The sequence below is a fragment of the Rhinopithecus roxellana genome, chromosome 13 (assembly GCF_007565055.1).
Source record: "Rhinopithecus roxellana isolate Shanxi Qingling chromosome 13, ASM756505v1, whole genome shotgun sequence".
In the NCBI taxonomy this organism is placed as follows: domain Eukaryota; kingdom Metazoa; phylum Chordata; class Mammalia; order Primates; family Cercopithecidae; genus Rhinopithecus; species Rhinopithecus roxellana.
In genome coordinates this window covers 40,259,633-40,285,611 of record NC_044561.1, presented here as the reverse complement: position 1 = coordinate 40,285,611, position 25,979 = coordinate 40,259,633, and positions in this window count along the sequence as shown.

Genomic DNA, 25,979 nt, shown 5'->3' with positions numbered 1-25,979 from the left:
ACTGAAGAGAAACGTGTAACTCTGAGAGTTGCATTTACACATGGCAATGCAGTTTCTCAGAAAGCTTCTCTTTAGTTATTATGTGAGGATATTTCCTTTTTCACCATAGCCGTCAATGTGCTCCCAAATATACCTTTGCAGAATCCACGACAACAGTGTTAGCAAACTGTTCCAAGAAGGGAATGGTGGAACTCTGTGTGATGAAGTCACACATCAGAAAGCAATCTCTCAGAAAGCTTCTCTCTCGTTATTATGTGAGGATATTTCCTTTTTCACCATGGTCAACTATGGGCTCCGAAATATCACTATTCAGATTCCACAAAAAGAATTTTAGCAAACTGCTTCCTGAAGTCTAAGTTATAACACTGTGAGATGAACTCACAGATCAGAAAGAAGTTTCTCAGAAAGCTTCTTTCTCGTTTTGAACGGATGAAATTTCCTTTATCAGCGTAGGCCTCAAAGCGATCCAAGGAAGCCCTTCTCAGTTCCTCAAAGACAGTGTTAATGGATTGCTCCATGAAACATAAGTGTAACTCTGTGATTTGAATTCACACATCACCAAGAAGTTTCTAAGAAAGCTTCTTTCTAGTTTTCATCTGTGGATATTTCCTTCGTCACCGTAAGCTTCTTTGCGCTATGAAGTATCTAATTGCAGATTTCCAGAAAACTGTGTTAACAAACTGGGCACTGAAGAGAAACGTGTAACTCTGAGAGTTGCATTCACACATGGCAATGCAGTTTCTCAGAAAGCTTCTCTCTAGTTATTATGTGAGGATATTTCCTTTTTAACCATAGGCCCCTATGGGCTCCCTAATATCACTTTCCAGATTCTACGAAAAGAATGTTAGCAAGCTGCTTTCTGAAGTCTAAGTTATAAGTCTATGAGATGAACTCACAGATCAGAAAGAAGTTTCTCAGAAAGCTTCTTTAACGTTTTGAACGGATGAAATTTCCTTTATCAGCGTAGGCCTCAAAGCGATCAAAGGAAGCCCTTCTCAGTTGCTCAAACACAGTGTTAATGGACAGCTCAATGAAACAAAAGTGTAACTCTGTGCGTTGAATTCACACTTCACCAAGAAGTTTCTAGGAATACTTCTTTCTAGTTTTCATCTGCGGATATTTCCTTCATCACCGTAAGCTTCATTGCGCTGTGAAGTATCTAAATGCAGATTTCCAGAAAACTGTGTTAACAAACTGAACACTGAAGATAAACTTGTTACTCTGAGAGTTGCATTCACACATGGCAATGCAGTTTCTCAGAAAGCTTCTCTTTAGATATTATGCGAGGATATTTCCTTTTTCACCATAGCCCTAACAGAGCTCCCAAATATACCTTTGCAGAATCCACGACAACAGTGTTAGCAAACTGTTCCAAGAAGGGAAGTTTGGAACTCTGTGTGATGAAGTCACACATCAGAAAGCAATCTCTCAGAAAGCTTCTCTCTAGTTATTATGTGAGGATATTTCCTTTATCACCATGGACCCTATGGGCTCCCAAATATCACTTTCCAGATTCCACGAAAAGAGTGTTAGCAAACTGCTTTCTGAAGTCTAAATTATAAGTCTGTGAGGTGAACTCACAGATCAGAAAGAAGTTTCTCAGCAAGCTTCTTTCACGTTTTGAACGGATGAAATTTCCTTAACCAGCGAAGGCCTCAAAGCAATCCTAGGAAGCCCTCCTCAGTTAGTCAAAAACAGTGTTAATGCACTGTTTCATTAAACATAAGTGTAACTCTGGGAGTTGAATTCACACATCACCAAGAGGTTTCTAAGAAAACTTCTTTGTTTTTTTCATCTGTGGATATTTCCTTTGTCACCATAAGCTTCATTGCGCTATGAAGTATCTACCTGCAGATTTCCAGAAAACTGTGTTAACAAACTGATTACGGAAGATAACGTGTAACTCTGAGAGTTGCATTCACACATGGCATTGCAGTTTCTCAGAAAGCTTCTCTTTAGATATTATGCGAGGATATTTCATTTTTCACCATAGCCCTCACAGAGCTCCAAAATATACCTTTGCAGAATCCACGACAACAGTGTTAGCAAACTGTTCCAAGAAGGGAAGTTTGGAACTCTGTGTGATGAAGTCACACATCAGAAAGCAATCTCTCAGAAAGCTTCTCTCTATTTATTATGTGACGATATTTCCTTTTTCACCATGGGCCCCTATGGGCTCCCAAATATCACTTTCCAGATTCCACGAAAAGAGTGTTAGCAAACTGCTTCCTGAAGTCTAAGTTTAAGTCTGTGAGATGAACTCACAGATCAGGAAGAAGTTTCTCAGAAAGCTTCCTTCACATTTTGAACGGATGAAATTTCCTTTATCAGCGTAGGCCTCAAAGCGATCCACGGAAGCCCTTCTCAGGTTCCTCAAAGACAGTGTTAATGGACTACTCCACGAAACATAAGTGTAACTCTGTGAGATGAATTCACACATCACCAGGAAGTTTCCAGGAAAGCTTCTTTCTAGTTTTCATCTGTGAATATATCCTTTGTCACCGTAAGCTTCATTGCGCTATGAAGTATCTAATTGCAGATTTCCAGAAAACTGTGTTAAGAAACTGATCACTGAAGAGAAACGTGTAAATCTAGGAGTTGCATTCACACATGGCAATGCAGTTTCTCAGAAAGCTTCTCTTTAGTTATTATGTGAGGATATTTCCTTTTTCACCATCGCCCTCAATGAGCTCCCAAATATACCTTTGCAGAATCCACGACAACAGTGTTAGCAAACTGTTCCAAGAAGGGAAGGGTGGAACTCTGTGTGATGAAGTCAGACATCAGAAAGCAAGCTCTCAGAAAGCTTCTCTGTAATTATTATGTGAGGATATTTCCTTTCTCACCATGGGCCCCTATGGGCTCCCAAATATCACTTTCCAGATTCCACGGAAAGAGTGTTAGCAAACTGCTTCCTGAAGTCTAAGTTATAAGTCTGTTAGATGAACACACAGATCAGAAAGAAGTTTCCCAGAAAACTTCTTTCACGTTTTGAACGGATGAAATTTCCTTTATCAGCGTAGGCCTCAAAGCGTTCCAAGGAAACCCTTCTCAGGATCCTCAAAGACAGTGTTAATGGACTGCTCCACGAAACATAAGTGTAACTGTGTGAGATGAATTCACACATCACGAAGAAGTTTCTACGAATGTCTTCCTAATTTTCATCTGTGGATATTTCCCCTGTCACCGTAAGCTTCATTGCGCTATGAAGTATGTAATTGCAGATTTGCAGAAAACTGTGTTAACAAACTGGTCACTGAAGAGAAACGTGTAACTCTGTGAGTTGGATTCACACATGGCAATGCAGTTTCTCAGAAAGCTTCTCTGTATTTATAATGTGAGGATATTTCCTTTTTCACCATAGCCCACAGTGAGCTCCCAAATATAGCTTTGCAGAATCCACGAAAACAGTCTTAGCAAACTGCTCAAAGAAGGGAAGGGTGGAAATTTGTGTGATAAAGTCACACATCAGAGAGCAATCTGACAGAAAGCTTCTCTCTAGTTATTATGTGAGGATATTTCCTTTTTCACCATTGGCCCCAATGGGTTCCCAAATATCACTTTCCAGATTATACGAAAAGAGTGTTTGCAAACTGCTTCCTGAAGTCTAACTTATAAGTCTGTGAGATGTACTCACAGATCAGAAAGAAGTTTCTCCGAAAGCTTCTTTCACGTTTTGAACGGATGGAATTTCCATTAGCAGCGTACGCCTCAAAGTAATCCAAGGAAGCCCTTCTCAGATTCCTCAAAGACAGTGTTAATGGACTGTTCCACGAAACATAAGTGTAACTCTGTGAGATAAATTCACACATAACCAAGAGGTTTCAAAGAAAGCTTCTTTCCAATTTTCATCTTTGGATATTTTCTTTGACTCCGTAAGTTTCTTTGCGCTATGAAGTATCTAATTGCAGATTTCCAGAAAACTGTGTTAACAAACTGATCACTGAAGAGAAACGGTTAACTCTGTGAGTTGCCGTCACCATGGCAATGCAGTTTCACAGGAAGCTTCTCTTTAGCTATTATTCGAGGTTATTTCCTTTTTCAACATAGCCCTCAATGAGCTCCGAAATATACCTTTGCAGAATCCACGACAACAGTGTTAGCAAACTGTTCCAAGAAGGCAAGTTTGGAACTCTGTATGATGAAGTCACACATCAGAAAGCAATCTCTCAGAAATCTTCTCTCTAGTTATTATGTGAGGATATTTCCTTTTTCACCATGGGCCTCTATGGGCTCCCAAATATCACTTTCCAGATTCCACGAAAAGAATGTTAGCAAACTGCTTTCTGAAGTCTAAATTATAAGTCTGTGAGATGAACTCACAGATCAGAAAGAAGTTTCTCAGAAAGCTTCTTTCACGTTTTGAACGGATGAAATTTCCTTAATCAGCGTAGGCCTCAAAGCGATCCAAGGAAGCCCTTCTCAGGTTCTTCAAAGAGAGTGTTAATGCACTACTCCACGAAACATAAGTGTAACTCTGTGAGATGAATTCACACATCACCAGGAAGTTTCTAAGAAAGCTTCTTTCTAGTTTTCACCTGTGGATATATCCTTTGTCACCGTAAGATTCATTGCGCCATGAAGTATCTAATTGCAGATTTCCAGAAAACTTCACCGGTGGATATATCCTTTGTCACCGTAAGATTCATTGCGCTATGAAGTATCTAATTGGAGATTTCCAGAAAACTGTGTTAACAAACTGATCACTGAAGAGAAACGTGTAACTCTGAGAGTTGCATTCACACATGGCAATGCAGTTTCTCAGAAAGCTTCTCTTTAGTTATTATGTGAGGATATTTCCTTTTTCACCATAGCCCTCAATGAGCTCCCAAATATATCTTCGCAGAATCCACGACAACAGTGTTAGCAAACTGTTCCAAAAAGGGAAGGGTGGAAATCAGTGTGATGAAGTCACACATCAAAAAGCAATCTCTCAGAGAGCTTCTCACTAGTTATTATGTGACGATATTTCCTATCTCACCATGGTCCCATATGGGCTCCCAAATATTACTTTCCAGATTCCACGAAAAGAGTGTTAGCAAACTGCTTTCTGAAGTCTAAGTTATAAGTCTGTGAGATGAACTCACAGATCAGAAAGAAGTTTCTCAGAAAGCGTCTTTCAAGTTTTGAACGGATGAAATTTCCTAAATCAGCGTAGGCCTCAAAGCGATCCAAGGAAGCCCTTCTCAGGTTCCTCAAAGACAGTGTTAATGGACTGCTCCACGAAACATAAGTGTAACTCTGTGAGATGAATTCACACATCACCAGGAAGTTTCTAAGAAAGTTTCTTTCTAATTTTCATCTGTGGATATATCCTTTGTCACAGTAAGCTTCATTGCACTATGAAGTATCTAAATGCAGATTTCCAGAAAACTGTGTTAATAAACTGATCACTGAAGAGAAACGTGAAACTCTGAGAGTTGCATTCACACATGCAAATGCAGTTTCTCAGAAAGGTTCTCTTTAGTTATTATGTGAGGATATTTCCTTTTTCACCATAGCCCTCAATGAGCTCCCAAATATACCTTTGCAGAAACCACGACAACAGTGTTAGCAAACTGTTCCAAGAAGGGAAGGGTGGAACTCTGTGTGATGAAATCACACATCAGAAAGCAATCTCTGAGAAAGCTTCTCTCTAGTTATTATGTGAGGATATTTCCTTTTTCAACATGGGCCCCTATGGGCTCCCAAATATCACTTTCCAGATTCCGCGAAAAGAATGTTAGCAAACTGCTTCCTGAAGTCTAAGTTATAAGTCTTTGAGATGAACTCACAGATCAGAAAGAAGTTTCTCAGAAAGCTTCTTTCACGTTTTGAACGGATGAAATTTCCTTTATCAGCGTAGGCCTCAAAGCGATACATGGAAGCACATCTCAGTTCCTCAAAGACCGTGTTACTGGACAGCTCCATGAAACATAAGTGTAACTCTGTGAGTTGAATTCACACATCACCCAGAAGTTTCTAAGAAAGCTTCTTTTAGTTTTCATCTGTGGATATTTCCTTTGTGACCGTAAGCTTCATTGCGCTAAGAAGTATCTAATTGCAAGTTTCCAGAAAACTGTGTTAACAAACTGATCACTGAAGAGAAACGTGTAACTCTGAGAGTTGCCTTCACACATGGCAATGCAGTTTATCAAAAAGCTTCTCCTTAGTTATTATGTGAGGATATTTCCTTTTTCACAATAGCCCTGAATGTGCTTCCAAATATCCCTTTGCAGAATCCACGACAACAGTGTTAGCAATCTGTTCCAAGAAGGGAAGGGTGGAACTCTGTGTGATGAAGTCACACATCAGAAAGCAATCTCTCAGAAAGCTTCTCTCTAGTTATTATGTGAGGATATTTCCTTTTTCACCATGGGCCCCTATGCGCTCCCAAATATCACTTTCCAGATTCCACGAAAAGAATGTTAGCAAACTGCTTTCTGAAGTCTAAATTATAAGTCTGTGAGATGAACTCACAGATCAGAAAGAAGTTGCTCAGAAAGCTTCTTTCACGTTTTGAAAGGATGAAATTTCCTTTATAAGCGTAGGCCTCAAAGCGATCCAAGGAAGCCGTTCTCAGGTTCCTCAAAACCAGTGTTAATGGACTGCTCCACGAAACATAAGTGTAATTCTATGAGATGAATTCACACATCACCAAGAAGTTTCTAAGAAAGATTCTTTCAAATTTTCATCAGTGGATATTTCCTTTGTCACCGTAAGCTTCATTGCGCTCTGAAGTATCTAATTGAAGATTTCCAGAAAACTGTGTTAACAAACTGATCACTGAAGAGAAACGTGTAACTCTGAGAGTTGCATTCACACATGGCAATGCAGTTTCTCAGAAAGTTTCTCTTACGTTATTATGTGAGGATATTTCCTTTTTCACCATAGCCCTCAATGAGCTCGCAAATATACCTTTGCAGAATCCACGACAACAGTGTTAGCAAACTGTTCCAAGAAGGGAAGGGTGGAACTCTGTGTGATGAAGTCACACGTCAGAAAGCAATCTCTGAGAAAACGTCTCTCTATTTATTATGTGAGGATATTTCCTTTTTCACCATGGGCCCCTACGGGCTCACAAATATCATTTTCCAGATTCCTCGAAAAGAATTTTAGCAAACTGCTTTCTGAAGTCTAAGTTATAAGTCTGTGAGATGAACTCACAGATCAGAAAGAAGTTTCTCAGAAAGCTTCTTTCACGTTTTGAACGGAAGAAATTTCCTTTATCAGCCTAGGCCTCACTGCGATCCAAGGAAGCCCTTCTCAGGTTCCTCAAAGTCAGTGTTAATGGACTGCTCCATGAAACATAAGTGTAACTCTGTGAGATGAATTCACACATCAACAGGAAGTTTCTACGAAAGCTTCTTTCTAGTTTTCATCTCTGGATATTTCCTTTGTCACCATAAGCTTCATTGGGCTATGAAGTATCTATTTGCAGATTTCCAGAAAACTGTGTTAAGAAACTGATCACTGAAGAGAAACGTGTAACTCTGAGAGAACCATTCACACATGGCAATGCAGTTTCTCAGAAAGATTCTCTTTAGTTATTATGTGAGGATATTTCCTTTTTCGCCGGAGACCTCAATGAGCTCCCAAATATACCTTTGCAAAATCCACGACAACAGTGTTAGCAAACTGTTCCAAGATGGAAAGGGTGGAACTTTGTGTGATGAAGTCACACATCAGAAAGCAATCTCTCAGAAACCTTCTCTGTAGTTATTATGTGAGGATATTTCCTTTTTCACCATGGACCCCTGTGGGCTCCCTAATATCACTTTCCAGATTCCACGAAAAATATGTTAGCAAACTGCTTTCTGAAGTCTACGTTATAAGTCTGTGAGATGAACTCACATATGAGAAAGAAGTTCCTCAGAAAGCTTCTTTCACGTATTGAACGGATGAAATTTCCTTTATCAGCGTAGGCCTCAAAGCGATCCAAGGAAGCCCTTCTCAGATTCCTCAAAGACAGTGTTAATGGACTGCTCTACAAAACATTAGTGTAACTCTGTGAGATGAATTCACACATCAACAAGAAGTTTCTAAGAAAGCTTCCTTCTAGTTTTCATCTGTGGATATTTCCTTTGTCAACATAAGCTTCATTGCGCTCTGAAGTATCTAATTGCAGTTTTCCAGAAAACTGTGTTAACAAACTGATCACTGAAGAGAAACGTGTAACTCTGGGAGTTGCGTTCACACATGGCAATGCAGTTTCTTAGAAAGCTTCTCTTTAGTTATTATGCGAGGATATTTCCTTTTTCACCATAGCCCTCAATGAGCTCCCAAATATACCTTTGCAGAATCCACGACAACAGTGTTAGGAAACTGTTCCAAGAAGGGAAGGGTGGAAATCTGAGTGATGAACTCACACATCACAAAGCAATCTCTCAGAAAGGTTCTCTCTAGTTATTATGTGAGGATATTTCCTTTTTCACCATGGGCCCCTAAGGGCTCCCTAATATCACTTTCCAGATTCCACGAAAAGAATGTTAGCAAACTGCTTTCTGAAGTCTAAGTTATAAGTCTGTGAGATGAACTCACAGATCAGAAAGAAGTTTCTCAGAAAGCTTCTTTCACGTTTTGAACGGATGAAATTTCCTTTTTCAGCGTAGGCCTCAAAGCGATCCAAGGAATCCCTTCTCAGGTTCCTCAAAGACAGTGTTAATGGACTGCTCTACGAAAGGTAAGTGTAACTCTGTGAGATGAACTCACACATCACCAGGAAGTTTCTAAGAAAGCTTCTTTCTAGTTTTCATCTGTGGATATATCCTTTGTCACCATAAGCTTCATTGCGCTATGAAGTATCTAATTGCAGATTTCCAGAAAACTGTGTTAACAAACTGATCACTGAAGAGAAACGTGTAACTCTGAGAGTTGCATTCACACATGGCAATGCAGTTTCTCAGAAAGCTTCTCTTTAATTATTATGTGAGGATATTTCCTTTTTCACCATAGCCCTCAATGAGCTCCCAAATATAACTTTGCAGAATCCACGACAACAGTGTTAGCAAACTGTTCGAAGAAGCGACGGGTGGAACTCTCTTTGATGAAGTCACACATCAGAAAGCAATCTCTCAGAAAGCATCTCTCTAGTTATTATGTGAGGATATTTTCTTTTTCACCATAGGCCCCCATGGGCTCCCAAATATCACTTTCCAGATTCCACGAAAAGAGTGTTTGCAAACTGCTTTCTGAAGTCTTAGTTAGAAGTCTGTGAGATGAACTCACAGATCAGAAAGAAGTTTCTCAGAAAGCTTCTTTCACGTTTTGAACGGATGAAATTTCCTTTTTCAGCGTAGGCCTCAAAGCGATCCAAGGAAGCCCTTCTCAGGTTCCTCAAAGACAGTGTTAATGGACTGCTCCATGAAACATAAGTGTAACTCTGTGAGATGAACTCACACATCAGCAGGAAGTTTCTAAGAAAGCTTCTTTCTAGTTGTCATCTGTGGATATATCCTTTGTCACCATAAGCTTCATTGCGCTATGAAGTATCTAATTGCAGATTTCAAGAAAACTGTGTTAACAAACTGATCACTGAAGAGAAACGTGTAACTCTGAGAGTTGCATTCACACATGGCAATGCAGTTTCTCAGAAAGCTTCTCTTTAATTATTATGTGAGGATATTTCCTTTTTCACCATAGCCCTCAATGAGCTCCTAAATATACCTTTGAATACACGACAGCAGTGTTAGCAAGCTGTTCCAAGAAGGGAAGGGTGGGACTCTGTGTGATGAAGTCACACATCAGAAAGCAATCTCTCAGAAAGCTTCTCTCTAGTTATTATGTGACTATATTTCCTGTTTCACCATGGGCCCCCATGGCCTCCGAAATATCACTTTCCAGATTCCACGAAGAGAGTGTTAGCAAACTGCTTTCTGAAGTCTAAGTTATAAGTCTCTGTGATGAACTCACAGATCAGAAGTAAGTTTCTCAGAAAGCTTCTTTCACGTTTTGAACGGATGAAATTTCCCTTTTCAGCATAGGCCTCAAAGCGATCCAAGGAAGCCCTTCTCAGGTTCCTCAAAGACAGTGTTAATGGACTGCTCCACGAAACATAAGTGTAACTCTGTGAGATGAACTCACACATCACCAGGAATTTTCTAAGAAAGCTGCTTTCTATTTTCATCTGTGGATATAGCCTTTGTCACCGTAAGCTTCATTGCGCTATGAAGTATCTAATTGCAGATTTCCAGAAAAATGTGTTAACAAAATGATCACTGAAGAGAAACGTGTAACTCAGAGAGTTGCATTCACACGTGGCAATGCAGTTTCTCAGAAAGCTTCTCTTTAGTTATTATGTGAGGATATTTCCTTTTTCACCATAGCCCTCAAAGAGCTCCTAAATATACCTTTGAGAATCCACCACAACAGTGTTAGCAAGCTGTTCCAAGAAGGGAAGGGTGGCAGTCTGTGTGAGGAAGTCACACATCAGAAAGCAATCTCTCAGAAAGCTTCTCTCTAGTTATTATGGGACGATATTTCTTTTTTCACCATGGGCCCCTAAGGGCTCCCAAATATCACTTTCCAGAATCCACGAAGAGAGTGTTAGCAAACTGCTTCCTGAAGTCTCAGTTATAAGTCTGTGAGATGAACTCAAAGATCAGAAAGAAGTTTCTCAGAAAGCTTCTTTCACATTTTGAAAGGATGAAATTTCCTTTTTCAGCGTAGGCCTCAAAACGATCCAAGGAATCCCTTCTCAGGTTCCTCAAAGACAGTGTTAATGGACTGCTCTACGAAAGATAAGTGTAACTCTGTGAGATGAACTCACACATCACCAGGAAGTTTCTAAGAAAGCTTCTTTCTAGTTTTCATCTGTGGATATATCCTTTGTCACCATAAGCTTCATTGCGCTATGAAGTATCTAATTGCAGATTTCCAGAAAACTGTGTTAACAAACTGATCACTGAAGAGAAACGTGTAACTCTGAGAGTTGCATTCACACATGGCAATGCAGTTTCTCAGAAAGCTTCTCTTTAATTATTATGTGAGGATATTTCCTTTTTCACCATAGCCCTCAATGAGCTCCCAAATATAACTTTGCAGAATCCACGACAACAGTGTTAGCAAACTGTTCGAAGAAGGGACGGGTGGAACTCTCTGTGATGAAGTCACACATCAGAAAGCAATCTCTCAGAAAGCTTCTCTCTAGTTATTATGTGAGGATATTTCCTTTTTCACCATGGGCCCCCATGGGCTCCCAAATATCACTTTCCAGATTCCACTAAAAGAGTGTTTGGAGACTGCTTTCTGAAGTCTAAGTTATAAGTCTGTGAGATGAACTCACAGATCAGAAAGAAGTTTCTCAGAAAGCTTCTTTCACGTTTTGAACGGATGAAATTTCCTAAATCAGCGTAGGCCTCAAAGAGATCCAAGGAAGCCCTTCTCAGGTACCTCAAAGACAGTGTTAATGGACTGCTCCAAAAACATAAGTGTAACTCTGTGAGATGAACTCAGACATCACCAGGAAGTTTCTAAGAAAGCTTCTTTCTACTTTTCGTCTGTGGATATATCCTTTGTCACCATAAGCTTCATTGCGCTATGAAGTATCTAATTGCAGATTTCCAGAAAACTGTGATAACAAACTGATCACTGAAGAGAAACGTGTAACTCAGAGAGTTGCATTCACACATGGCATTGCAGTTTCTCAGAAAGCTTCTCTTTAGTAATTATGTGTGGATATATCCTTTTTCACCGTAGCACTACATGAGGTCCCAAATACATTTTTGCAGAAACCATGACAACAGTGTTAGCAAACTGTTCCAAGAAGGGAAGTGTGGAACTCTGTGTGATGAAGTCACACATCAGAAAGCAATCTCTCAGAAAGCTTCTCTCTAGTTATTATGTGAGGATATTTCCTTTTTCACCATAGGTCCCTAAGGGCTCCCTAATATCACTTTCCAGATTCCACGAAAAGAATGTTAGCAAACTGCTTCCTGAAGTCTAAGTTATAAGTCTGTGAGATGAACTCACAGATCAGAAAGAAGTTTCTCAGAAACTTTCTTTCACGTTTTAAACGGATGAAATTTCCTTTATCAGCGTAGGCCTCAAAGCGATCCAAGGAAGCCATTCTCAGGTTCCTCAAAGCCAGTGTTAATGGACTGCTCCACGAAACATAAGTGTAACTCTGTGAGATGAATTCACACATCACCAGGAAGTTTCTAAGAAAGCTTCTTTCTAGTTTTCATCTGTGGATATATCCTTTGTCACCGTAAGATTCATTGCGCTATGAAGTATCTAATTGCAGATTTCCAGAAAACTGTGTTAACAAACTGATCACTGAAGAGAAACGTGTAACTCTGAGAGTTGCATTCACACATGGCAATGCAATTTCTCAGAAAGCTTCTATTTAGTTACTATGTGAGGATATTTCCTTTTTCACCATAGCCCTCAAAGAGCTCCTAAATATACCTTTGAGAATCCACCACAACAGTGTTAGCAAGCTGTTCCAAGAAGGGAAGGGTGGCACTCTGTGTGAGGAAGTCACACATCAGAAAGCAATCTCTCAGAAACCTTCTCTCTAGTTATTATGGGACAATATTTCTTTTTTCACCATGGGCCCCTATGGGCTCCCAAATATCACTTTTCAGAATCCACGAAGAGAGTGTTAGCAAACCGCTTCCTGAAGTCTCTGTTATAAGTCTGTGAGATGAAGTCACAGATCAGAAAGAAGTTTCTCAGAAAGCTTCTTTCACGTTTTGAACTGATTAATTTCCTTTATCGGCGTAGGCCTCAATGCGATCCAAGGAAGCCCTTCTCAGGTTCCTCAAAGACAGTGTTAATGGACTGCACCACGAAACATAAGTGTAACTCTGTGAGATGAATTCACAAATCACCGAGAAGTTTCTAAGAAAGCTTCTTTCTAATTTTCATCTGTGGATATTTAGTTTATCACCGTAAGCTTCATTGCGCTATGAAGTATCTAATTGCAGATTTCCAGAAAACTGTGTTAACAAACTGATCACTGAAGAGAAACGTGTAACTCTGAGAGTTGCATTCACACATGGCAATGCAGTTTCTAAGAAAGCTTCTCTTTAGTTATTATGTGAGAATATATCCTATTTCACCATAGCCCTCAATGAGCTCCCAAATATACCTTTGCAGAACCCACGACAACAGTGAAAGCTTCTTTCACGTTTTGAATGGTTGAAATTTCCTTTTTCAGCATAGGCCTCAATGCGATCCAAGGAAGCCCCTCTCAGGTTCCTCAAAGACAGTGTTAATGGACTGCTCCACGAAACATAAGTGTAACCCTGTGAGATGAATTCAAACATCGCCAGGAAGTTTCTAAGAAACCTTCTTTCTAGTTTTCATCTGTGGATATATACTTTGTCACCGTAAGCTTCGTTGAGCTATGAAGTATCTAATTGCAGATTTCCAGATAACTGTGTTAACAAACTGATCACTGAAGAGAAACGTGTAACCCGGAGAGTTGCATTCACACATGGCAATGCAGTTTCTCAGAAAGCTTCTCTTTAGTTATTATGTGAGGATATTTCCTTTTTCACCATAGCCCTCAAGGAGCTCCCAAATATACCTTTGCAGAATCCATGACAACAGTGTTAGCAAACTGTTCCAAGAAGGGACGGGTGGAACTCTGTGTGATGAAGTCACACATCAGAAAGCAATCTCTCAGAAAGCATCTCTCTAGTTATTATGTGAGGATATTTTCTTTTTCACCATAGGCCCCCATGGGCTCCCAAATATCACTTTCCAGATTCCACGAAAAGAGTGTTTGCAAACTGCTTTCTGAAGTCTTAGTTAGAAGTCTGTGAGATGAACTCACAGATCAGAAAGAAGTTTCTCAGAAAGCTTCTTTCACGTTTTGAACGGATGAAATTTCCTTTTTCAGCGTAGGCCTCAAAGCGATCCAAGGAAGCCCTTCTCAGGTTCCTCAAAGACAGTGTTAATGGACTGCTCCACGAAACATAAGTGTAACTCTGTGAGATGAACTCACACATCAGCAGGAAGTTTCTAAGAAAACTTCTTTCTAGTTGTCATCTGTGGATATATCCTTTGTCACCATAAGCTTCATTGCGCTATGAAGTATCTAATTGCAGATTTCCAGAAAACTGTGTTAACAAACTGATCACTGAAGAGAAACGTGTAACTCTGAGAGTTGCATTCACATATGGCAATGCAGTTTCTCAGAAAGCTTCTCTTTAATTATTATGTGAGGATATTTCCTTTTTCACCATAGCCCTCAATGAGCTCCTAAATATACCTTTGAATACACGACAGCAGTGTTAGCAAGCTGTTCCAAGAAGGGAAGGGTGGGACTCTGTGTGATGAAGTCACACATCAGAAAGCAATCTCTCAGAAAGCTTCTCTCTAGTTATTATGTGACTATATTTCCTGTTTCACCATGGGCCCCCATGGCCTCCGAAATATCACTTTCCAGATTCCACGAAGAGAGTGTTAGCAAACTGCTTTCTGAAGTCTAAGTTATAAGTCTCTGTGATGAACTCACAGATCAGAAGTAAGTTTCTCAGAAAGCTTCTTTCACGTTTTGAACGGATGAAATTTCCCTTTTCAGCATAGGCCTCAAAGCGATCCAAGGAAGCCCTTCTCAGGTTCCTCAAAGACAGTGTTAATGGACTGCTCCACGAAACATAAGTGTAACTCTGTGAGATGAACTCACACATCACCAGGAATTTTCTAAGAAAGCTGCTTTCTATTTTCATCTGTGGATATAGCCTTTGTCACCGTAAGCTTCATTGCGCTATGAAGTATCTAATTGCAGATTTCCAGAAAAATGTGTTAACAAAATGATCACTGAAGAGAAACGTGTAACTCAGAGAGTTGCATTCACACGTGGCAATGCAGTTTCTCAGAAAGCTTCTCTTTAGTTATTATGTGAGGATATTTCCTTTTTCACCATAGCCCTCAAAGAGCTCCTAAATATACCTTTGAGAATCCACCACAACAGTGTTAGCAAGCTGTTCCAAGAAGGGAAGGGTGGCAGTCTGTGTGAGGAAGTCACACATCAGAAAGCAATCTCTCAGAAAGCTTCTCTCTAGTTATTATGGGACGATATTTCTTTTTTCACCATGGGCCCCTAAGGGCTCCCAAATATCACTTTCCAGAATCCACGAAGAGAGTGTTAGCAAACTGCTTCCTGAAGTCTCAGTTATAAGTCTGTGAGATGAACTCAAAGATCAGAAAGAAGTTTCTCAGAAAGCTTCTTTCACATTTTGAAAGGATGAAATTTCCTTTTTCAGCGTAGGCCTCAAAGCGATCCAAGGAATCCCTTCTCAGGTTCCTCAAAGACAGTGTTAATGGACTGCTCTACGAAAGATAAGTGTAACTCTGTGAGATGAACTCACACATCACCAGGAAGTTTCTAAGAAAGCTTCTTTCTAGTTTTCATCTGTGGATATATCCTTTGTCACCATAAGCTTCATTGCGCTATGAAGTATCTAATTGCAGATTTCCAGAAAACTGTGTTAACAAACTGATCACTGAAGAGAAACGTGTAACTCTGAGAGTTGCATTCACACATGGCAATGCAGTTTCTCAGAAAGCTTCTCTTTAATTATTATGTGAGGATATTTCCTTTTTCACCATAGCCCTCAATGAGCTCCCAAATATAACTTTGCAGAATCCACGACAACAGTGTTAGAAAACTGTTCGAAGAAGGGACGGGTGGAACTCTCTGTGATGAAGTCACACATCAGAAAGCAATCTCTCAGAAAGCTTCTCTCTAGTTATTATGTGAGGATATTTCCTTTTTCACCATGGGCCCCCATGGGCTCCCAAATATCACTTTCCAGATTCCACTAAAAGAGTGTTTGGAAACTGCTTTCTGAAGTCTAAGTTATAAGTCTGTGAGATGAACTCACAGATCAGAAAGAAGTTTCTCAGAAAGCTTCTTTCACGTTTTGAACGGATGAAATTTCCTAAATCAGCGTAGGCCTCAAAGCGATCAAAGGAAGCCCTTCTCAGGTTCCTCAAAGACAGTGTTAATGGACTGCTCCACGAAACATAAGTGTAACCCTGTGAGATGAATTCACACATCACCAAGACGATTCTAAGAAAGCTTCTCTCTAGTTTTCATCTGTGGATATTTCCTTTGTCACCGTAAACTTCATTGTGCTATGAAGTATCTAATTGCAGATTTCCAGAAAACTGTGTTAACAAACTGATCACTGAAGAGAAACGTGTAACCCGGAGAGTTGCATTCACACATGGCAATGCAGTTTCTCAGAAAGCTTCTCTTTAGTTATTATGTGAGGATATTTCCTTTTTCACCATAGCCCTCAATTAGCTCCGATATATACCTTTGCAGAATCCCCGACAACAGTGTTAGCAAACTGTTCCAAGAACGGAAGGGTGGAACTCTGTGTGATGAAGTCACACATCAGAAAGAATCTCTCAGAAAGCTTCTCTCTAGTTATTATGTGAGGATATTTCCTTTTTCACCATAGGTCCCTAAGGGCTCCCTAATATCACTTTCCAGATTCCACGAAAAGAATGTTAGCAAACTGCTTCCTGAAGTCTAAGTTATAAGTCTGTGAGATGAACTCACAGATCAGAAAGAAGTTTCTCAGAAACTTTCTTTCACGTTTTAAACGGATGAAATTTCCTTTATCAGCGTAGGCCTCAAAGCGATCCAAGGAAGCCATTCTCAGGTTCCTCAAAGCCAGTGTTAATGGACTGCTCCACGAAACATAAGTGTAACTCTGTGAGATGAATTCACACATCACCAGGAAGTTTCTAAGAAAGCTTCTTTCTAGTTTTCATCTGTGGATATATCCTTTGTCACCGTAAGATTCATTGCGCTATGAAGTATCTAATTGCAGATTTCCAGAAAACTGTGTTAACAAACTGATCACTGAAGAGAAACGTGTAACTCTGAGTGTTGCATTCACACATGGCAATGCAATTTCTCAGAAAGCTTCTATTTAGTTATTATGTGAGGATATTCCCTTTTTCACCATAGCCCTCAAAGAGCTCCTAAATATACCTTTGAGAATCCACCACAACAGTGTTAGCAAGCTGTTCCAAGAAGGGAAGGGTGGCAGTCTGTGTGAGGAAGTCACACATCAGAAAGCAATCTCTCAGAAAGCTTCTCTCTAGTTATTATGGGACGATATTTCTTTTTTCACCATGGGCCCCTATGGGCTCCCAAATATCACTTTCCAGAATCCACGAAGAGAGTGTTAGCAAACCGCTTCCTGAAGTCTCAGTTATAAGTCTGTGAGATGAAGTCACAGATCAGAAAGAAGTTTCTCAGAAAGCTTCTTTCACGTTTTGAACTGATTAATTTCCTTTATCAGCGTAGGCCTCAATGCGATCCAAGGAAGCCCTTCTCAGGTTCCTCAAAGACAGTGTTAATGGACTGCACCACGAAACATAAGTGTAACTCTGTGAGATGAATTCACAAATCACCGAGAAGTTTCTAAGAAAGCTTCTTTCTAATTTTCATCTGTGGATATTTTGTTTATCATCGTAAGCTTCATTGCGCTATGAAGTATCTAATTGCAGATTTCCAGAAAACTGTGTTAACAAACTGATCACTGAAGAGAAACGTGTAACTCTGAGAGTTGCATTCACACATGGCAATGCAGTTTCTAAGAAAGCTTCTCTTTAGTTATTATGTGAGAATATATCCTATTTCACCATAGCCCTCAATGAGCTCCCAAATATACCTTTGCAGAACCCACGACTACAGTGTTAGCAAACTGTTTCCTGAATTCTTTGTTATAAGTCTGTGAGATGAACTCACAGATCAGAAAGAAGTTTCTCAGAAAGCTTCTTTCACGTTTTGAATGGTTGAAATTTCCTTTTTCAGCGTAGGCCTCAATGCGATCCAAGGAAGCCCCTCTCAGGTTCCTCAAAGACAGTGTTAATGGACTGCTCCACGAAACATAAGTGTAACCCTGTGAGATGAATTCAAACATCGCCAGGAAGTTTCTAAGAAACCTTCTTTCTAGTTTTCATCTGTGGATATATACTTTGTCACCGTAAGCTTCGTTGAGCTATGAAGTATCTAATTGCAGATTGCCAGATAACTGTGTTAACAAACTGATCACTGAAGAGAAACGTGTAAGCCTGAGAGTTGCATTCACACATGGCAATGCAGCTTCTCAGAAAGCTTCTCTTTAGTAATTATGTGAGGATAATTCCTTTTTCACCATAGCACTCAATGAGCTCCCAAATATACCTTTACAGAATCCACGACAACAGTGTTAGCAAACTGTTCCAAGAAGGGAAGGGTGGAACCCTGTGTGATGAAGTCACACATGAGAAAGCAATCTCTCAGAAAGCTTCTCTCTAGTTATTATGTGAGGATATTTCCTTTTTCACCATGGGCCCCTATGGGCTCCCTAATATCACTTTCCAGATTCCACGAATAGAGTGTTAGGAAAATGCATTCTGAAGTCTAAGTTATAAGTCTGTGAGATGAACTCACAGATAAGAAAGAAGTTTCTCAGAAAGCTTCTTTCACGTTTTGAACGGATGAAATTACCTTTATCAGCGTAGGCCTCAAAGCGTTAAAAGGAAGCCCTTCTCAGGTTCCTCAAAGACAGTGTTAATGGACTGCTCCACGAAACATAAGTGTAACTCTGTGAGATGAATTCACACATCACCAAGAAGATTCTAAGAAAGCTTTTCGCTAGTTTTCATCTGTGGATATTTCCTTTGTCACCGTAAGCTTCATTGTGCTATGAAGTATCTAATTGCAGATTTCCAGAAAACTGTGTTAACAAACTGATCACTGAAGAGAAACGTGTAACTCTGTGAGTTGCATTCACACATGGCAATGCATTTTCTCAGAAAGCTTCTCTTTAGTTATTATGTGAGGATATTTCCTTTTTCACCATGGGCCCCTTTGGGCTCCCAAATATCACTTTCCAGATTCCACGAAAAGAGTGTTTGCAAACTGCTTTCTGAAGTCTAAGTTATAAGTCTGTGAGATGAACTCACAGATCAGAAAGAAGTTTCTCAGAAAGCTTCTTTCACGTTTTGAACTGATGAAATTTCCTAAATCAGCGTAGGCCTCCAAGCGATCCAAGGAAGCCCTTCTCAGGTACCTCAAACACAGTGTTAATGGACTGCTCCAAAAACATAAGTGTAACTCTGTGAGATGAACTCAGACATCACCAGGAAGTTTCTAAGAAAGCTTCTTTCTACTTTTCGTCTGTGGATATATCCTTTGTCACCATAAGCTTCATTGCGCTATGAAGTATCTAATTGCAGATTTCCAGAAAACTGTGTTAACAAACTGATCACTGAAGAGAAACGTGTAACCCGGAGAGTTGCATTCACACATGGCCATGCAGTTTCTCAGAAAGCTTCTCTTTAGTTATTATGTGAGGATATTTCCTTTTTCACCATAGCCCTCAATTAGCTCCGATATATACCTTTGCAGAATCCCCGACAACAGTGTTAGCAAACTGTTCCAAGAACGGAAGGGTGGAACTCTGTGTGATGAAGTCACACATCAGAAAGCAATCTCTCAGAAAGCTTCTCTCTAGTTATTATGTGACGATATTTCCTTTTTCACCATGGGCCCCCATGGGCTCCCAAATATCACTTTCCAGATTCCACGAAAAGAGTGTTTGCAAACTGCTTTCTTAAGTCTAAGTTATAAGTCTGTGAGATGAACTCACAGATCAGAAAGACGTTTCTCAGAAAGCTTCTTTCACGTTTTGAACGGATGAAATTTCCTAAATCAGCGTAGGCCTCCAAGCGATCCAAGGAAGCCCTTCTCAGGTACCTCAAAGACAGTGTTAATGGACTGCTCCAAAAACATAAGTGTAACTCTGTGAGATGAACTCAGACATCACCAGGAAGTTTCTAAGAAAGCTTCTTTCTACTTTTCGTCTGTGAATATATCCTTTGTCACCCTAAGCTTCATTGCGCTATGAAGTATCTAATTGCAGATTTCCAGAAAACTGTGATAACAAACTGATCACTGAAGAGAAACGTATAACTCAGAGAGTTGCATTCACACATGGCATTGCAGTTTCTCAGAAAGCTTCTCTTTAGTAATTATTTGTGGATATATCCTTTTTCACCGTAGCACTACATGAGGTCCCAAATACATTTTTGCAGAAACCATGACAACAGTGTTAGCAAACTGTTCCAAGAAGGGAAGTGTGGAACTCTGTGTGATGAAGTCACACATCAGAAAGCAATCTCTCAGAAAGCTTCTCTCTAGTTATTATGTGAGGATATTTCCTTTTTCACCATAGGTCCCTAAGGGCTCCCTAATATCACTTTCCAGATTCCTCGAAAAGAATGTTAGCAAACTGTTTTATGAAGTCTAAGTTATAAGTCTGTGAGATGAACTCACAGATCAGAAAGAAGTTTCTCAGAAACTTTCTTTCACGTTTTAAACGGATGAAATTTCCTATATCAGCGTAGGCCTCAAAGCGATCCAAGGAAGCCATTCTCAGTTTCCTCAAAGCCAGTGTTAATGGACTGCTCCACGAAACATAAGTGTAACTCTGTGAGATGAATTCACACATCACCAGGAAGTTTCTAAGAAAGCTTCTTTCTAGTTTTCATCTGTGGATATATCCTTTGTCACCGTAAGATTCATTGCGCTATGAAGTATCTAATTGCAGATTTCCAGAAAACTGTGTTAACAAACTGATCACTGAAGAGAAACGTGTAACTCTGAGAGTTGCATTCACACATGGCAATGCAATTTCTCAGAAAGCTTCTATTTAGTTATTATGTGAGGATATTTCCTTTTTCACCATAGCCCTCAAAGAGCTCCTAAATATACCTTTGAGAATCCACCACAACAGTGTTAGCAAGCTGTTCCAAGAAGGGAAGGGTGGCACTCTGTGTGAGGAAGTCACACATCAGAAAGCAATCTCTCAGAAACCTTCTCTCTAGTTATTATGGGACGATATTTCTTTTTTCACCATGGGCCCCTATGGGCTCCCAAATATCACTTTCCAGAATCCACGAAGAGAGTGTTAGCAAACCGCTTCCTGAAGTCTCAGTTATAAGTCTGTGAGATGAAGTCACAGATCAGAAAGAAGTTTCTCAGAAAGCTTCTTTCACGTTTTGAACGGATGAAATTACCTTTATCAGCGTAGGCCTCAAAGCGTTCCAAGGAAGCCCTTCTCAGGTTCCTCAAAGACAGTGTTAATGGACTGCTCCACGAAATATAAGTGTAACTCTGTGAGATGAATTCACACATCACCAAGAAGATTCTAAGAAAGCTTTTCGCTAGTTTTCATCTGTGGATATTTCCTTTGTCACCGTAAGCTTCATTGTGCTATGAAGTATCTAATTGCAGATTTCCAGAAAACTGTGTTAACAAACTGATCACTGAAGAGAAACGTGTAACTCTGTGAGTTGCATTCACACATGGCAATGCATTTTCTCAGAAAGCTTCTCTTTAGTTATTATGTGAGGATATTTCCTTTTTCACCATAGCCCTCAAAGAGCTCCCAAATATACCTTTGCAGAATACAGGACAACAGTGGTAGCAAACTGTTCGAAGAAGGGACGGGTGGAACTCTGTGTGATGAAGTCACACATCAGAAAGCAATCTCTCAGAAAGCTTCTCTCTAGTTATTATGTGACGATATTTCATTTTTCACCATGGGCCCCTTTGGGCTCCCAAATATCACTTTCCAGATTCCACGAAAAGAGTGTTTGCAAACTGCTTTCTGAAGTCTAAGTTATAAGTCTGTGAGATGAACTCACAGATCAGAAAGAAGTTTCTCAGAAAGCTTCTTTCACGTTTTGAACGGATGAAATTTCCTAAATCAGCGTAGGCCTCAAAGCGATCCAAGGAAGCCCTTCTCAGGTACCTCAAAGACAGTGTTAATGGACTGCTCCAAAAACATAAGTGTAACTCTGTGAGATGAACTCAGACATCACCAGGAAGTTTCTAAGAAAGCTTCTTTCTACTTTTCGTCTGTGGATATATCCTTTGTCACCATAAGCTTCATTGCGCTATGAAGTATCTAATTGCAGATTTCCAGAAAACTGTGATAACAAACTGATCACTGAAGAGAAACGTGTAACTCAGAGAGTTGCATTCACACATGGCATTGCAGTTTCTCAGAAAGCTTCTCTTTAGTAATTATGTGTGGATATATCCTTTTTCACCGTAGCACTACATGAGGTCCCAAATACATTTTTGCAGAAACCATGACAACAGTGTTAGCAAACTGTTCCAAGAAGGGAAGTGTGGAACTCTGTGTGATGAAGTCACACATCAGAAAGCAATCTCTCAGAAAGCTTCTCTCTAGTTATTATGTGAGGATATTTCCTTTTTCACCATAGGTCCCTAAGGGCTCCCTAATATCACTTTCCAGATTCCACGAAAAGAATGTTAGCAAACTGCTTCCTGAAGTCTAAGTTATAAGTCTGTGAGATGAACTCACAGATCAGAAAGAAGTTTCTCAGAACCTTTCTTTCACGTTTTAAACGGATGAAATTTCCTTTATCAGCGTAGGCCTCAAAGCGATCCAAGGAAGCCATTCTCAGGTTCCTCAAAGCCAGTGTTAATGGACTGCTCCACGAAACATAAGTGTAACTCTGTGAGATGAATTCACACATCACCAGGAAGTTTCTAAGAAAGCTTCTTTCTAGTTTTCATCTGTGGATATATCCTTTGTCACCGTAAGATTCATTGCGCTATGAAGTATCTAATTGCAGATTTCCAGAAAACTGTGTTAACAAACTGATCACTGAAGAGAAACGTGTAACTCTGAGAGTTGCATTCACACATGGCAATGCAATTTCTCAGAAAGCTTCTATTTAGTTACTATGTGAGGATATTTCCTTCTTCACCATAGCCCTCAAAGAGCTCCTAAATGTACCTTTGAGAATCCACCACAACAGTGTTAGCAAGCTGTTCCAAGAAGGGAAGGGTGGCACTCTGTGTGAGGAAGTCACACATCAGAAAGCAATCTCTCAGAAACCTTCTCTCTAGTTATTATGGGACGATATTTCTTTTTTCACCATGGGCCCCTATGGGCTCCCAAATATCACTTTCCAGAATCCACGAAGAGAGTGTTAGCAAACCGCTTCCTGAAGTCTCAGTTATAAGTCTGTGAGATGAAGTCACAGATCAGAAAGAAGTTTCTCAGAAAGCTTCTTTCCCGTTTTGAACTGATTAATTTCCTTTATCGGCGTAGGCCTCAATGCGATCCAAGGAAGCCCTTCTCAGGTTCCTCAAAGACAGTGTTAATGGACTGCACCACGAAACATAAGTGTAACTCTGTGAGATGAATTCACAAATCACCGAGAAGTTTCTAAGAAAGCTTCTTTCTAATTTTCATCTGTGGATATTTAGTTTATCACCGTAAGCTTCATTGCGCTATGAAGTATCTAATTGCAGATTTCCAGAAAACTGTGTTAACAAACTGATCACTGAAGAGAAACGTGTAACTCTGAGAGTTGCATTCACACATGGCAATGCAGTTTCTAAGAAAGCTTCTCTTTAGTTATTATGTGAGAATATATCCTATTTCACCATAGCCCTCAATGAGCTCCCAAATATACCTTTGCAGAACCCACGACAACAGTGAAAGCTTCTTTCACGTTTTGAATGGTTGAAATTTCCTTTTTCAGCGTAGGCCTCAATGCGATCCAAGGAAGCCCCTCTCAGGTTCCTCAAAGACAGTGTTAATGGACTGCTCCACGAAACATAAGTGTAACCCTGTGAGATGAATTCAAACATCGCCAGGAAGTTTCTAAGAAACCTTCTTTCTAGTTTTCATCTGTGGATATATACTTTGTCACCGTAAGCTTCGTTGAGCTATGAAGTATCTAATTGCAGATTTCCAGATAACTGTGTTAACAAACTGATCACTGAAGAGAAACGTGTAACCCGGAGAGTTGCATTCACACATGGCAATGCAGTTTCTCAGAAAGCTTCTCTTTAGTTATTATGTGAGGATATTTCCTTTTTCACCATAGCCCTCAAGGAGCTCCCAAATATACCTTTGCAGAATCCATGACAACAGTGTTAGCAAACTGTTCCAAGAAGGGACGGGTGGAACTCTGTGTGATGAAGTCACACATCAGAAAGCAATCTCTCAGAAAGCATCTCTCTAGTTATTATGTGAGGATATTTTCTTTTTCACCATAGGCCCCCATGGGCTCCCAAATATCACTTTCCAGATTCCACGAAAAGAGTGTTTGCAAACTGCTTTCTGAAGTCTTAGTTAGAAGTCTGTGAGATGAACTCACAGATCAGAAAGAAGTTTCTCAGAAAGCTTCTTTCACGTTTTGAACGGATGAAATTTCCTTTTTCAGCGTAGGCCTCAAAGCGATCCAAGGAAGCCCTTCTCAGGTTCCTCAAAGACAGTGTTAATGGACTGCTCCACGAAACATAAGTGTAACTCTGTGAGATGAACTCACACATCAGCAGGAAGTTTCTAAGAAAACTTCTTTCTAGTTGTCATCTGTGGATATATCCTTTGTCACCATAAGCTTCATTGCGCTATGAAGTATCTAATTGCAGATTTCCAGAAAACTGTGTTAACAAACTGATCACTGAAGAGAAACGTGTAACTCTGAGAGTTGCATTCACATATGGCAATGCAGTTTCTCAGAAAGCTTCTCTTTAATTATTATGTGAGGATATTTCCTTTTTCACCATAGCCCTCAATGAGCTCCTAAATATACCTTTGAATACACGACAGCAGTGTTAGCAAGCTGTTCCAAGAAGGGAAGGGTGGGACTCTGTGTGATGAAGTCACACATCAGAAAGCAATCTCTCAGAAAGCTTCTCTCTAGTTATTATGTGACTATATTTCCTGTTTCACCATGGGCCCCCATGGCCTCCGAAATATCACTTTCCAGATTCCACGAAGAGAGTGTTAGCAAACTGCTTTCTGAAGTCTAAGTTATAAGTCTCTGTGATGAACTCACAGATCAGAAGTAAGTTTCTCAGAAAGCTTCTTTCACGTTTTGAACGGATGAAATTTCCCTTTTCAGCATAGGCCTCAAAGCGATCCAAGGAAGCCCTTCTCAGGTTCCTCAAAGACAGTGTTAATGGACTGCTCCACGAAACATAAGTGTAACTCTGTGAGATGAACTCACACATCACCAGGAATTTTCTAAGAAAGCTGCTTTCTATTTTCATCTGTGGATATAGCCTTTGTCACCGTAAGCTTCATTGCGCTATGAAGTATCTAATTGCAGATTTCCAGAAAAATGTGTTAACAAAATGATCACTGAAGAGAAACGTGTAACTCAGAGAGTTGCATTCACACGTGGCAATGCAGTTTCTCAGAAAGCTTCTCTTTAGTTATTATGTGAGGATATTTCCTTTTTCACCATAGCCCTCAAAGAGCTCCTAAATATACCTTTGAGAATCCACCACAACAGTGTTAGCAAGCTGTTCCAAGAAGGGAAGGGTGGCAGTCTGTGTGAGGAAGTCACACATCAGAAAGCAATCTCTCAGAAAGCTTCTCTCTAGTTATTATGGGACGATATTTCTTTTTTCACCATGGGCCCCTAAGGGCTCCCAAATATCACTTTCCAGAATCCACGAAGAGAGTGTTAGCAAACTGCTTCCTGAAGTCTCAGTTATAAGTCTGTGAGATGAACTCAAAGATCAGAAAGAAGTTTCTCAGAAAGCTTCTTTCACATTTTGAAAGGATGAAATTTCCTTTTTCAGCGTAGGCCTCAAAGCGATCCAAGGAATCCCTTCTCAGGTTCCTCAAAGACAGTGTTAATGGACTGCTCTACGAAAGATAAGTGTAACTCTGTGAGATGAACTCACACATCACCAGGAAGTTTCTAAGAAAGCTTCTTTCTAGTTTTCATCTGTGGATATATCCTTTGTCACCATAAGCTTCATTGCGCTATGAAGTATCTAATTGCAGATTTCCAGAAAACTGTGTTAACAAACTGATCACTGAAGAGAAACGTGTAACTCTGAGAGTTGCATTCACACATGGCAATGCAGTTTCTCAGAAAGCTTCTCTTTAATTATTATGTGAGGATATTTCCTTTTTCACCATAGCCCTCAATGAGCTCCCAAATATAACTTTGCAGAATCCACGACAACA